Source organism: Montipora capricornis, chromosome 10 (genome assembly GCF_036669925.1).
Source record: "Montipora capricornis isolate CH-2021 chromosome 10, ASM3666992v2, whole genome shotgun sequence".
NCBI classification, from domain to species: Eukaryota; Metazoa; Cnidaria; class Anthozoa; order Scleractinia; family Acroporidae; genus Montipora; species Montipora capricornis.
In genome coordinates this window covers 7301782-7314281 of record NC_090892.1, presented here as the reverse complement: position 1 = coordinate 7314281, position 12500 = coordinate 7301782, and the positions used below count along the sequence as shown (strand labels likewise).

General features: G+C 39.9%; 1 pseudogene; it reads left to right on the top strand.

Annotated features, from left to right (window-relative positions):
- Positions 1 to 12500, top strand: part of LOC138020213 (uncharacterized) — a 58801-nt pseudogene that overhangs the window by 865 nt on the left and 45436 nt on the right.

Genomic DNA, 12500 nt, shown 5'->3' with positions numbered 1-12500 from the left:
GTGTTGTGAATTTGTTCGGGCAAGCTGAGGAAGTTACTATAACAGGTGGGGAAAGAGCCGTTATTTTTTTCCGTTTTAGAAAGTCTCTACCCGCAATCAGTAGTAGCCTATAACTTGTTGCATACTTTTTTATAGTATATCGTTTATCATATTACTTCTGCGAGGCATCACACTAATCTTTAGGTTGCCTGTGATTGCTTGGGTTTCCTGTCTTGAAGTATGCGGGAAGTCTCGATTTTTGTTGGTCACGATGATTTTGAAGAAGGGTGCGCCCAGCGGTATCATCATGACTTTAATGCTTCCATCCTTGCGCCTCAGTCTTGACGCGTTAAATTGCTTTGTTGATAAAATTATTAACATATGTATGTACATTTACTGTTTCTATGATGTTTTATGCTGAGCATCTGCTCGCATCATTAATTAAGGCGCTGTTCTCACATCGTCAAACAAGTTGCTTTATGGGTGTTCCACTATGCAACGTTTCTTGCAACTTGTCTCGTTTTCAATGGTCGCAGGAGGTTAGAGGAACGTTTTCATTGACTGCTTCCGCAAACGGTTGCGGCACAAGTTGTAGGACAGATGAAAGTTTAAAAATATTCTGTTCTGCAGAATCAGAGCCATTTTTTTTAAACCACAGAGTTAAGGTGGCTCTGAATCCGCTGACCAGAATTTTTTAAACTTTGCAGAAAGTTTTATCTTGGCCTTCTGATCACTTTCCATCAATAAAATATGAGGGTCGCCGGGTTTGTTTTTGAGATATGTGCAACTTAAGACAAAATAAAGGGTATTATTACAGGGTTTCCCCGTTGCCACGGTGACTTATTACACAATAATGACCGCATCTTGTTCAGCAATAATTGTTGTTTCTTATGGAACCATAACATTGCTAATACGTGATACAGCGTTGTAATGCCATACCTTCTAATAAGAGCGTTACTTGAGAGCTTTTAAACTGAATTAAGCTACCTTAGATGCCTTCCCCATCATGACGGCCATGGCTTATTATCATTTCAGGTGGAACTGCTGAGACACAAAGTAGTAACCAGGATCAAGTGGACAATGTCTCGATCATGGTCCGTATGAACAACACCATTAACATTCTTAAAGAAGGATCGTTTACTGATGTGAACCCTGCAGTAGTGAAAATCGCCAAAGACATTCTTGAGCCGTACGGAGAGACAAATGACCCAGCGCTTCAGCAAAAGTATGGTGACCATTTAGCAGAGATTGGTGGTCCTGTGTACTTGATCAATTTCCTTCGTCGGCTGATGGATACTGGATTAGAAACGCAACGTGGCTGGTTGGGTATATCTGTGGTTCGAAGAGTATTACTGAACTACTCCGATGGCAGCTTAAAAATGGCGAAGGGCTTGGGCCGGAGCGGGTTGTTGAAGATAATGTTGCATGATCTTGACACTTACGGAATTAAGATTTCCAAAAACAAAGCAAGCGGCCGACTCTGTTCTTAAAATGGGAATTTGGAAATCACTATGGTAGGCAAACGATAGAGTGCAAGAGTCCATCACTCAGGAGTAAGATTTACTCAAATTGGTGTAGTCCCATCAGCGTCAGAAAAGTGTCTATTTTTAAACCAAGTTTTGCGGGAAAATAAACAATAGACCAAATCAGTTCACTCAATGTTGTACCCAATTCAATTCCAAATTTTCTCTAGATTTACTGTTATCGTCAATTTAGATTACTCTGTCCTAGGCCTCGTGGTAGCAGATGATTGTACCGAATATTTACCAACACTAATTAGTATGTATAAAATCATTAACCATTAATCATCATTGTCAGTTTATACGAAAAAGACGAAACAGTTAGTTATTGGAACTAGTCAAAAACTCCATCTCTCAATTTATCTACTTGTGGTACTCCAGTCGGAGAAGCAAAAGATGAAAAACGTTTGGGTGTCAAGATTAATAAACACCTCAACTGGGACGATCATATTGACTATCTCATAAAAAAGTACAGTTAAACTCTAGAATCTGCTTACTAAAAAGAGCTAAACATACCTTAGTTATTCGTTAAGGCAATTATTATGCAATGCATTGATTAAACCATTATTTGAGTACTGCTGTACTGTATGGGGAAATACCAAAAACGAAAATCTACTTCGTTTATTAGAATGCAAAAACGATGTGCGAGGTTAATTTTAGTTGCTAGTGTTTCTGATAATCCAGTCCAACTTTTTAGTAAGTTAGGTTGGATTCCCGTTAACAACATCATACGACTAAGAAACTTTCCATAATGCACAAGATTATAAATGGCAAATGCCCCGCCTATTTTAAAGAGTATACTTCTTCTGTAAATGATAAGCATAGATATACTTCTAGGGCGTCAACAAACAATCTTTTATTCACTCCTTTCTTTCAAACAGAATCTGGTAACCGTACCCTTTGTGCGAGTAGTACTCGACTATGGAATTCATTAGATAATAGTACCAAAAGCCATACAACGTTAAGTAATTTAAGAAAACACATTAAAATTGCAATTTAGAAAATAATTCCAAGCTCGATCATTTTATTATTAATGGAACTTTTTAATAATTTAAACTATATAAAAAATTTTAAAAAGTTATAGATTATTATAATGTATAGTTTTTAATTTACTTTTATTTCTATTTGTTGTTGTTTTTTTTTTTGTTTTGTTTTTTCGGACCACAATGTAAACTGTTGGTTCTTTCCCAGTAATTGTGTCAATCCACTTACGTTATCATTATTATTATTATATTATTATTATTATTATTATTATTATTATTATTATTATTATTATTAAACAAATTTCTAGTTTCTAAAGAGACTGTGGTGCTGCGTCTGTGGGGGAGTGAAACAGGAAAATTTGGTTTTATCAAAGGTCGAATTACCACCGTGAACGATTTGGAAAACTAACGTTTCGAACGTTAGCTGTTCGTCAGAACGAAGGGCTAACGGTCGAAATGTCAGCTTTCCAAATCATTCATGGTGGTAATTTGACCTTTATCAAAACGTTTTATAAAACCAAATTTTCCTACATAAAATCATTGCTGAATAGTGATTAAGTCTACTGCTTGATTCTAAAGTGGTTAGCTTTCTCTTGATGTTTGGTAGCCGACATTTTTTCTGTTTAAACTTGTTTCTAAGTGGGTGATAATACCTGTTTACCGCGGCATTCGGAAGAAAACGAATGTTGACATATTAAAAATAATAATAATAATAATGTTTTGGGAGTTAGCGATGTGGTAGTCTAGTGGTTAAATGAAAGGATTATTAGTCAAACTATGCCCGGTTCGAGTCCTGCGAATTCAGGCATTGGGGTTCTGATTTTAAAAATAGGTAAATTGACGCGATATTAGGCAATAGAGAAAATTAGGAATTGTCGTTAATCGTCATTTCAGAGGCAGAGGATGGGTTAGAGTTGACGACAAGAGACGTAATAGCATTTCGTTCAGGAGCCATGTTGAATATAAACGAAGTAAAGACTGGATCTGAATTTGTAACGTTATCGGATTTGAAAGCATCCGGATTCGCCCGTACACACGATTCCAACTTCTTTGCGGATTCAAACCCTTCCACTCAGGAGGGCAGATTCAAAAAAGAGGAAAGGAAAGGAAAGGAACTTTATTTAAGTGTCTAGTCGTTCTAGCGCTGAACCACTATTATATCATATCATATCATATCATATATCTTTATATTATTTACCCTCGGATTTTTAGAGTAGCTTGGTGTAGCTCATATCTCCGAGCATTTACCCTCCCAACCATGATACACCACAGACGAAAGACCACAACACCGGGAACTACATGCCCTACTCTTTACGACAAGTGTGCGGCTTCTTTTACGTCCCACAGGATTATGAACATTGAAGGGTTGTGAGACGGGACCTCCGGCTTATCGTCCTTATCCGAGAAGACTAGAGAGTCTAACCATTTGCAGATGTAATTAAAAAGGCAGCCCTTTCTCCTCAGTTGTTTAAACACCCTGAGTGTTGGTCCGGCCGGAGTTGAACTCACGACCTCCCGCGTAACAGCCCGGTGCTCAACCAACTGAGCCACCGGTGCGCGGTACCCTATTTGGGTACACTGTAAATTGAAATTAACAATTAACACAAATCAAGTCAAATGTTGGTTTTTGAGGAGAGGGGAGACCGGAGTACCCGGAGAAAACCTCAAAAGTTGCCGATTCGCATGCCGGATTCGCCAAACACGTGTGGACGGGGCCTTACCCGATTTGGTCTATTCTTTATTTCCCACAAAACTTGGTTTAAAAGGATTCACTTTCCTGACGCCGATTGGGACAAACCTGATACCAGTTTCTTTCTCTCGGATACTATGAGTAATTGACTCTTGTAGAGTGTTAATGGCCGTTTGGGGTTAATGGGTGATATTTTGACATTCGCAAGGTGGTGTCTTTCCAACACGGCCAACACAAAAACACACGGGTATGTAGTTCTGGAACACGACTAAAATTGAATTGATCTTTAGTTTTTATTCACTTTGAGTCCGTTCCTATTCTTTATAGTGTTTTCAGTGGTAAACCGTAACAATGTATATATCCGAAAAACGGGCCCCAGAATCGAACTCCCGACAAATGCTACATTTTGGTTATTGAAGCCAGTGATGTTGGAGCTGATCCACATCTTTTATCTGGTCTTGGAGTACAATATTGATGAGCAACATCTAATCCCTGGTCGATGTTTTTCATCCTTGCCATCGTCACAACAGTATAAACACTTTTGGCAGTCACGTTATGGGCGAGATCAGCCGCTATCGCTTGGTCAATACAGCAAGGCCTCAGTTTGAGATTTTCCGTAAAGACATCACTGTCCGCAAATAATTACGTAGTTATTACTGACCACCCCTGATGGGGAAAGAAACCTAACGTTTCTGGGGTTAATCCCTTCGTGAGAGCGAATTGTGAAGGGGGAGACAGTGAAAGAACAGAGGGAGTGTGAGAAGGGCTGTCAGCTCACTAATAGCAAGAGGATTTTACGACGCTCTATCCATAAGGTTTTTCCGGGGATCGACGCTGCAAAGACTGCATGGGCAGTCCTTAGAAATGGTATGATACGCTCCAAGTTACTGATGCATGATGGGACCCCACCGGCAGACCACCAAAAACTTGATTGGCTGTTCATGAAGGCCTGAGTAATATTCAGCGAGAATAGTGTCCGAGGGCATAGTCGGGAAGAATTCTTGCTTTGCTCGCAGACAAAGTGACCTCATAATTGAATTAAGGGTAAAACTTGAGTGTGCATGCTCACGACGAAGAACTCGTTTTCTTATCCTAAAGCGACTAATTGTTTACTTTTTCTCCGAACGGAAAAAAAAACATCTTGTGTCTTCAGCACTCATCATTCTTCATAACTGTGCCAAGGCTTCAGAAAACCGTCAGATTCTTTGTGAGTTACGAGCGCAGGAAAGAATCGCGCCATTTCGCAATGCAGATGATATGGAAAATGTTGTGTCGGCCTTGTTACGCTCTCATACATAATCAGCTCTGGTGAACAGATAAATCTTCTAGAAGCTGACACCAGGGTAAGTTTTGAAGCTTATTGTTCTCTTAGAATAATTAGGTGAAGCTATGATCTTCGCAGTTATGAGCGCAATTTTTGCAATTGCGTAGAGACGCCTGAAAAATTTAGGACTTCATCGGGGTTTGAACCCGAGCGTCGCACCGGAATCGCGAGGTCACGCGATTAGTTTACTCTTTGGTCTGACGGCTGGGAGAACTTATTAATGGATACCCGGAATAATTCTTCTTTTGGCTAATACATTTATTCACTATTCTACTTTGTGAGAACTGAAGCACCACTTGGGGACCGTGTGCATATATGAAATCAAATCAGTTAATCTCGAGTCAAATCAAACATTAGTCTTCGAGGAGTGCCGGGAGAAAAACGTCTAGAAGAAGAGTAGAGAACCAACAACCTCAACACAAATGTGACTGGGAACATTAACGGGAGGCGAATGTTCTCACCACATGCACAGTTTGGAAAAGCAAATGAAAATGAAAGGGAAATGGAATTTTTTTACAGGTTCTAAGCTACATTCTTAAGATGCTGCGCAATGCTTTTTATCAGCCTGATCTGTACAGTAGATCGGAGGGAAGTAACTGGTCGGCTCTGGAAATCGCAGTGGGTGTCAGTGATATGTTGGTCAGCAAACAGAACTTGGAAGCCATGTTGGACCGAGATATCGTTGCATTGCTTGTGTCACTCATTGACAAAGGCGGCGTCGTTGAAAAGGAATGTGCTGCTAATGCCCTTTGGGTTATAGCAAAGAATCCTAAAGGAAAGGCTAAGATCAAAGACACAGCCCAGGCAATCAAAGAGCTTTCAGACCTAAGCACAAACAGCAACCAGGCAGTTAAAGAGGCGGCAAAAAGAGTTCTGTTGGAGCTGAGGGACACCACGAACATTCAAGGTATCAGTCAACGAGAAAGTTAAAAGACAACCAGGGAGATCAGGGGGATAGGATTGCACTGCAAAACAACGCGCCATGAAATGTGGAAGGTGGTATGTTGGTCGAAATAATAAATGAGGCAAATGCATTATAGCTATTTTATCAGGATAAGTATGTTTCAAAGGTACATTGTGGCTTCATGATCCCTCAGTTCTACGAATCTGTGAGAGATTTCAAGAAAGAGCCGATCACATCTGCATTCTGGCGCTGGTCGATGCAATGCATTTTCATCCGTGCGCACCTTAAGCTGCAGATGCATGCATCATTTAAAACGTTCAGCTATCTGATCGTATTTCTTTTACTGCGATACCTAAGTGTTGGTGCCAACCAAAACGATTGAACCTCTGGGGGACGAGATTGGGTTTATATATACGTAGCATGTATATTTAATGAACCCAAATAGAACGCAGCAGTCGTCGCACTTGATCGATTGCACGCGTGCAAGGAGCTCTAAACATTGATTGAAAAAATCGAGTGAGACCGACAAAGAGATTAGACATATACAAGGATGACGGTTGGGCAAATTTTGAATTGAAAATTAAAAAAAAAAAAATGAGAAAACGGTAACTAGATTAATGACAAAAGCTCTTAACAACAAATCATATGTAAGCAGTGACATAAGTGCCCAGGCCTCAGTCTTCACAAGGTGGATAACGCTATCCACAGGAGAAATCACTATCCAACGTGTAGACACTAGCAAAGCCAACTGAGTTATCCAGTGGATAGTGATTTATTCAATGGATAGCGCTATCCACCCTTCGAACAACTGCGGCCAGGGCTACTCCTCAGTATCTGGTTAAAAATGTTCTTCTCACTTTTTCCTCCGGCCACTTTTTCCTTCCTCCTTTCTTCAGCATAAAATTTCATTGTTAAGACCTTTTTTAGTAAAAGTCAAATCTCGGTTGGTATTAATGTGAATTCTTTAATGTAAAGACTTCATAATGAAGACTTCACATTAAATCGCGGTTATTTTTGAGCAAATGGGCCTAGCAAGTTTGATCCATTTAATAAAGGTAGAGTTTTTACTGCCAACGTTTCACTAGCCAAGAACTTATGCCTCCTTCAGCTGTCGTGATATATATTCGAAGTAATTAAACTTATGTACTTTATCCTTACGGGTGTGTCAAGAGCGCAGCAGCGAACAAGTTGCGATTATCAAGAGAAATGTCGCAGATTCAAATCATCTCTCCAGCTATCAGGTAGAGTTTCTTCAGTCATTTTTCGCAAATCCTGGGGCAAATTCATCGGTGGTTTGACTGAAATGAACAAAGTTTAAACACGCGCGGTTCCTGGGACTACAAAAATGTTTATGTTTTTTTTGGACAAACATCGCTTACGCAAGCATAGGCCATCTTTCGGAAAGGAAAAAAAAAAAAAAAAAAAAAGAGAATTCCGGAGACATTAACATAGAATTACCCATGGAAACGCTCGAAAATTACAATAATATTCCAATACTTCCCATTGAAAACTAATTCCTTGGGTGTGAACAGCGAAAAACACCTACACAACAGTACATGTAGGATCAGCATGACTAAAATCCTGCACGACGCTGAGAATTGTATTTTTGGGGCTCACCGATTTAACGTTAAATCCGTGAGCCCCAGAAACTAGTATTTATTTTAAGAATTGTCCAAGCATTGGAGATAGAGGCTGCCCTTGATGAGCTACTGCTCCGGGTTAAAGTTTGTCGCTAACTTTTGGTAGAGTGAAAGGTCCCTGTAAAGAAAACAAATCACTTTTAAGGGGTTTGCTGAAAATATCGCAGCTTGCTAGAAGAAGTGTTAAAAGTAGAATTTGCTTTGTGTTATGAAACATTTCTTTTCAGATTTCATCTTTGACCCAAAGTTCGACAGATGCTTCTGCACTGAGTGTCATGCTACCCGAGGAGACAAACTCTACTACAGTCGAGGGACACCTGCAAAGGATTATGGGATTCCTATCGGGTGGTGTCGGTTTGGGCTTAAGTAAGCAAAAAGTTAGCGGTTCGCGCATTTAAATTAAATTAACAAAACACGTTTTAGGAGTGTTCAAAAACCGCGCATAAAGGGTAAAGACTTCAAGGTTCGCGTAGCAGCGTTTGAAAGCTGGCTATTTTAGCAGCTACTGCCACTGTTGTTGTCTTGGCCATTCTCTCTTGATCTGCGAAAGAAAACAGTCACGTGAAATGTTCAAAATCAGCGGTATGTGGAGAAGGTTAAAGCAAGGCATTCATTGATTTATTTCTGAAATTAACTTTTCCGCCGTTTTTCCTCGTAAAGTAGCATTTTGTTTTTTAAGAATTCATCACCGAGCCCAAGTCCTAGGTGTCTTTTACAAGTGGCATGTGGCATTTCATGGTACAAGAGTGGACAGCATCAATCCCATTCTTGAATGTGGTAATCTGCTTATCCCCGGTATGTTAATTATCTGTGTATTGTGCTCCTATATTGGAGGGTTCACACGAGCAACGCATATTTACGGTTCGACCTTGTTGAGTTGTGTCAGTGCTGTACCTGCGACGCGATTAGCGAAGAATTAAAGGAATACCCTCCAAAGTGCAGGCACCAGCGAAAACGTTTACAAGAAAAACGCAAAAGCGAGGAAGCAGGTGACATTCGCGGGCGCGGTTTGATTCACTGTCTTTTTAAAATGTCGGGTGGGGCTGACTCTATTTTGGTTTCAACTTCTACCGAGGTTCTGCATTTGCAGTTGCGTCTCCTCGGTTCACTCTCAAAGGCAAAACATTTCTAGTGTTGGGGATCATCACTGCGTTTGGGCCAGTACGGTAAATCACACGTCTATTTCGTTGCATTTACACGGCGTGTAATTTCGTAAGTGATAGATGTAATTCTTCTTTATTTAGTTTTGAGGACCCGAAGACGAAACAGAAATTGTCTGCCAAAGCCGTTCTTCAGCTGTGCATTAACCCACAAAGTTACCAAGTCGGGCCACAGACTATTGGAGCTACTTCGGAAATCGACCCGAAGTTTAGTAATCAGGAGATTGAATGGTCGACAAAGGAACGCGGATCTATTATAGTTTACGGACTCTTGGTTAAACTCGTTGAAGACAACTGAAGACATAAATAACACGAGACACGTAAAATGTCTGCAATTTGCCAAGTTTTTTTCCGAAGCTCTAGAGAGTTTTTTTCTTTTTTTCTTCTTTTTTTTTTTTTTAGCGATTATTATAGCATCTGTGGATAACTGGAACGCATTCACCTGGATTTAGTTGAAGTGATGTTGAATTTGTTTCCTTGTAATGATTACGATTAAATTTGGTAACCAAGAAATTCGCTCGTAACCTAGTTGCATGTATTCAGTCGAGTTTGAAGTTTCATTACTATTAACATTAACAGTTAATGCAGTACATATTTCTGCTCACCCGAATCTGTAATTCAGTATTATTGTGTAAATAATAATTATTTCGTTGTTAACTAACATAAAGGCGAGGACACAAATTTATTAATAATTCATGAGCGAAAAAGCCTATCAAATCACATGCATGATCTTTAAATTAATGACTGGTAAGACACTCTTCATTTATTTAGAATTGTTTATATAAAGCATACTAATAAGGCATGATAGCTTTTTTTTTTTCTTGTATGCTAATGTCTCCCCTGACAATAATTATTTAAACCTTTTTTCGGAGTCCAGAGGGACACGGTTTTTGTGGATCGAATGTTTTTGAAGCCGTGTTTTATTCGGTCTATTTAATAGACTAAAATCACTAGGCTTCGCCTCATGGTGTAAACACCGATAAAACATTCCTGCTTGTGTAATAAACAGTACTTAACCACTTATTCTCCTGGGAATTCTGACGTCCTTATTTAATATCCAAACCTGTCTTAATGTGGTTGAACCCGACTTTGCCGTGAAGTTTTACAAAAAAGAGCTTTCATATTTTTCGGAATTCTCGCATTCGTAGGGCATATATCAACGGATTGACCATAGAATTGACAAAATATAACGCTGTTAGTGCTTCCAATACGTTACGCCCCACAACTTTTTCAGGGCATTTGTTTCCGCACTCGAAGGCCCACAAAATGGTGAGTGGTAGAATGGTTAGCACAGATGCAGCCGTCATTATAAACAAAGTGAGAGACAGTTTTGTTTCTGAAAAAATGGCACCTAAATGATGGTGATGGGTTTTCCTTTTGTTGACATTCACCGCAATGCTAACATAACAGACAATTATGATGATAGCGATGATTAAAGTGATACAAACATATGCACACTCTGGGAGCATCTGGAAAAGAAGGTGAACAATGTGAATCGTGCATGCAATTAACAAGGCGACAAGCCAGTTGCCAGCAATGACTTTACAATAAAACCTTCGTACAATTAAACAGTGTCGAAAGGGAAATAGCGTTGCTTGTAACCTATCTAACGCAATCAACAATAAGTTAATCAGCGTAGCTGGGAAAAGTAGAGACTGGGAGAGCAAAATGGTATGTTCCAGGATGGGTGGGTTTTCCCCCGGATCCAGAAACGAAGTTAAAGGTATTGACACTCCTCCGACCAGTAAATCAGCCACAGTCAGGTTAATTACAAGGTACATAGTGCGCTTGCGTAAGTGACGATTTCTTGCAAAGGCGATCAGGGTGAAGAGGTTGAGGATAAATATCACAGCAGATTCACACATGTATATTATCTTCCAGGTCAGGGCCGTCTCCTCGGTACTCTCACACATATTTCCAATTTCATACACGGCTGAAGCGTCGGGTGAAGTCTGAAGTGGAAAAAAAAAAAACATAAAATTTGATTAAAATGAAGATGCATACCACATTCCGAGACATGTCTGCAAAGCAATTTTTGTGTGTTACTCGTGAATTTATTTTCTTTGAACTGAGCTATTAACACCGTACGATAGGTTATGGAACTCGTGTAATAAATTGAAGGGTCTTTGAAAAACAATGTGCCAAAAATTGGCAGTCACGACTAATCAAACGAGATTGGTAATATCATTGAGGTTATTGTATCGTTTGGTAATGGAACCACATGCATTCATTTGGGAAACCTGTGGCATGAAGTCAACTGACGCTGGCGTGTAAGAAATGACCACCGTAAGTGTTGAATTCATACTGTCGGAGGGATACGATAAACCATTATTTCACCTAACAAGTGGAAAAAAAGTTAACACCTCGATGAAATTTGATCGTCCGGGTGAAATGAGTCGTGAAGAGGGACTGTTGGCAGTGACTGACGTTTCGACAACCTAAGCGGAGATCATCTTCAGAGTCAATTGCAAGTGACGATTGACGATTGGAATTTCGAACGAATGTAGTGATGCTTTGGTCTGTGTTGTGATTGGTAGTTGGAAAGAAACTAACCCAACTACCAATCTTAACGCAGACCAGAGCATGACTACATTCGTTTAGTTTCCAACCGTCACTTGACTCTAAAGATGACTTCCGCTCAGGTTGTCGAAACGTCATTCACAGCCAACAGCTCTTCCCAGGACTCTTTTTTACCCAGACGATCAATCGAGGTAAGTAACTCCTGGGTTCAAATCATTTTGAGAAAACGCTCAAAGTTATTCACCACTTATTCGATTTCTTAACTGAGGTAAATAAATTCGCAAGTTTTTCCACACAAGTTGAATAAATAAAGGGTGAGGCCGAAAACATATGCATAAGGGAGATTACGAAAGGACGACGTCGACGGATACGAGTCTGATACGAGAACGTTATCTAAAAGTACTATTTCACGATAATCTCTTGTTTCACGTAATTGCAGTAATTTCATGATTACTTTTATTCATTCGGCCTGAAAAGTGAGTATCAACATTCCAAGAATAAAGTTGGTGGCTAGATGGAGAGAAAGCTACAAATCTTCAGTTCCCACGGCTTGCTCCCGTCTGACCTTGTAGCTCAGTCGGTAGAGCGGCGGAGATCTAACCCGAAGGTCGTGGGTTCAATTCCCACCCTGGTCATAGTTTTTCTCTGTTCTTGTGTGGGCCCATTTCCATCAGTAGGGCTAACGCTCACATGGTTCATATGGGATAGAAATCTAGCACTTCACATTACCCTCTATTCAGTTAACTCTGTTTAAAATATAAGTGCTACACGGCCAACGTT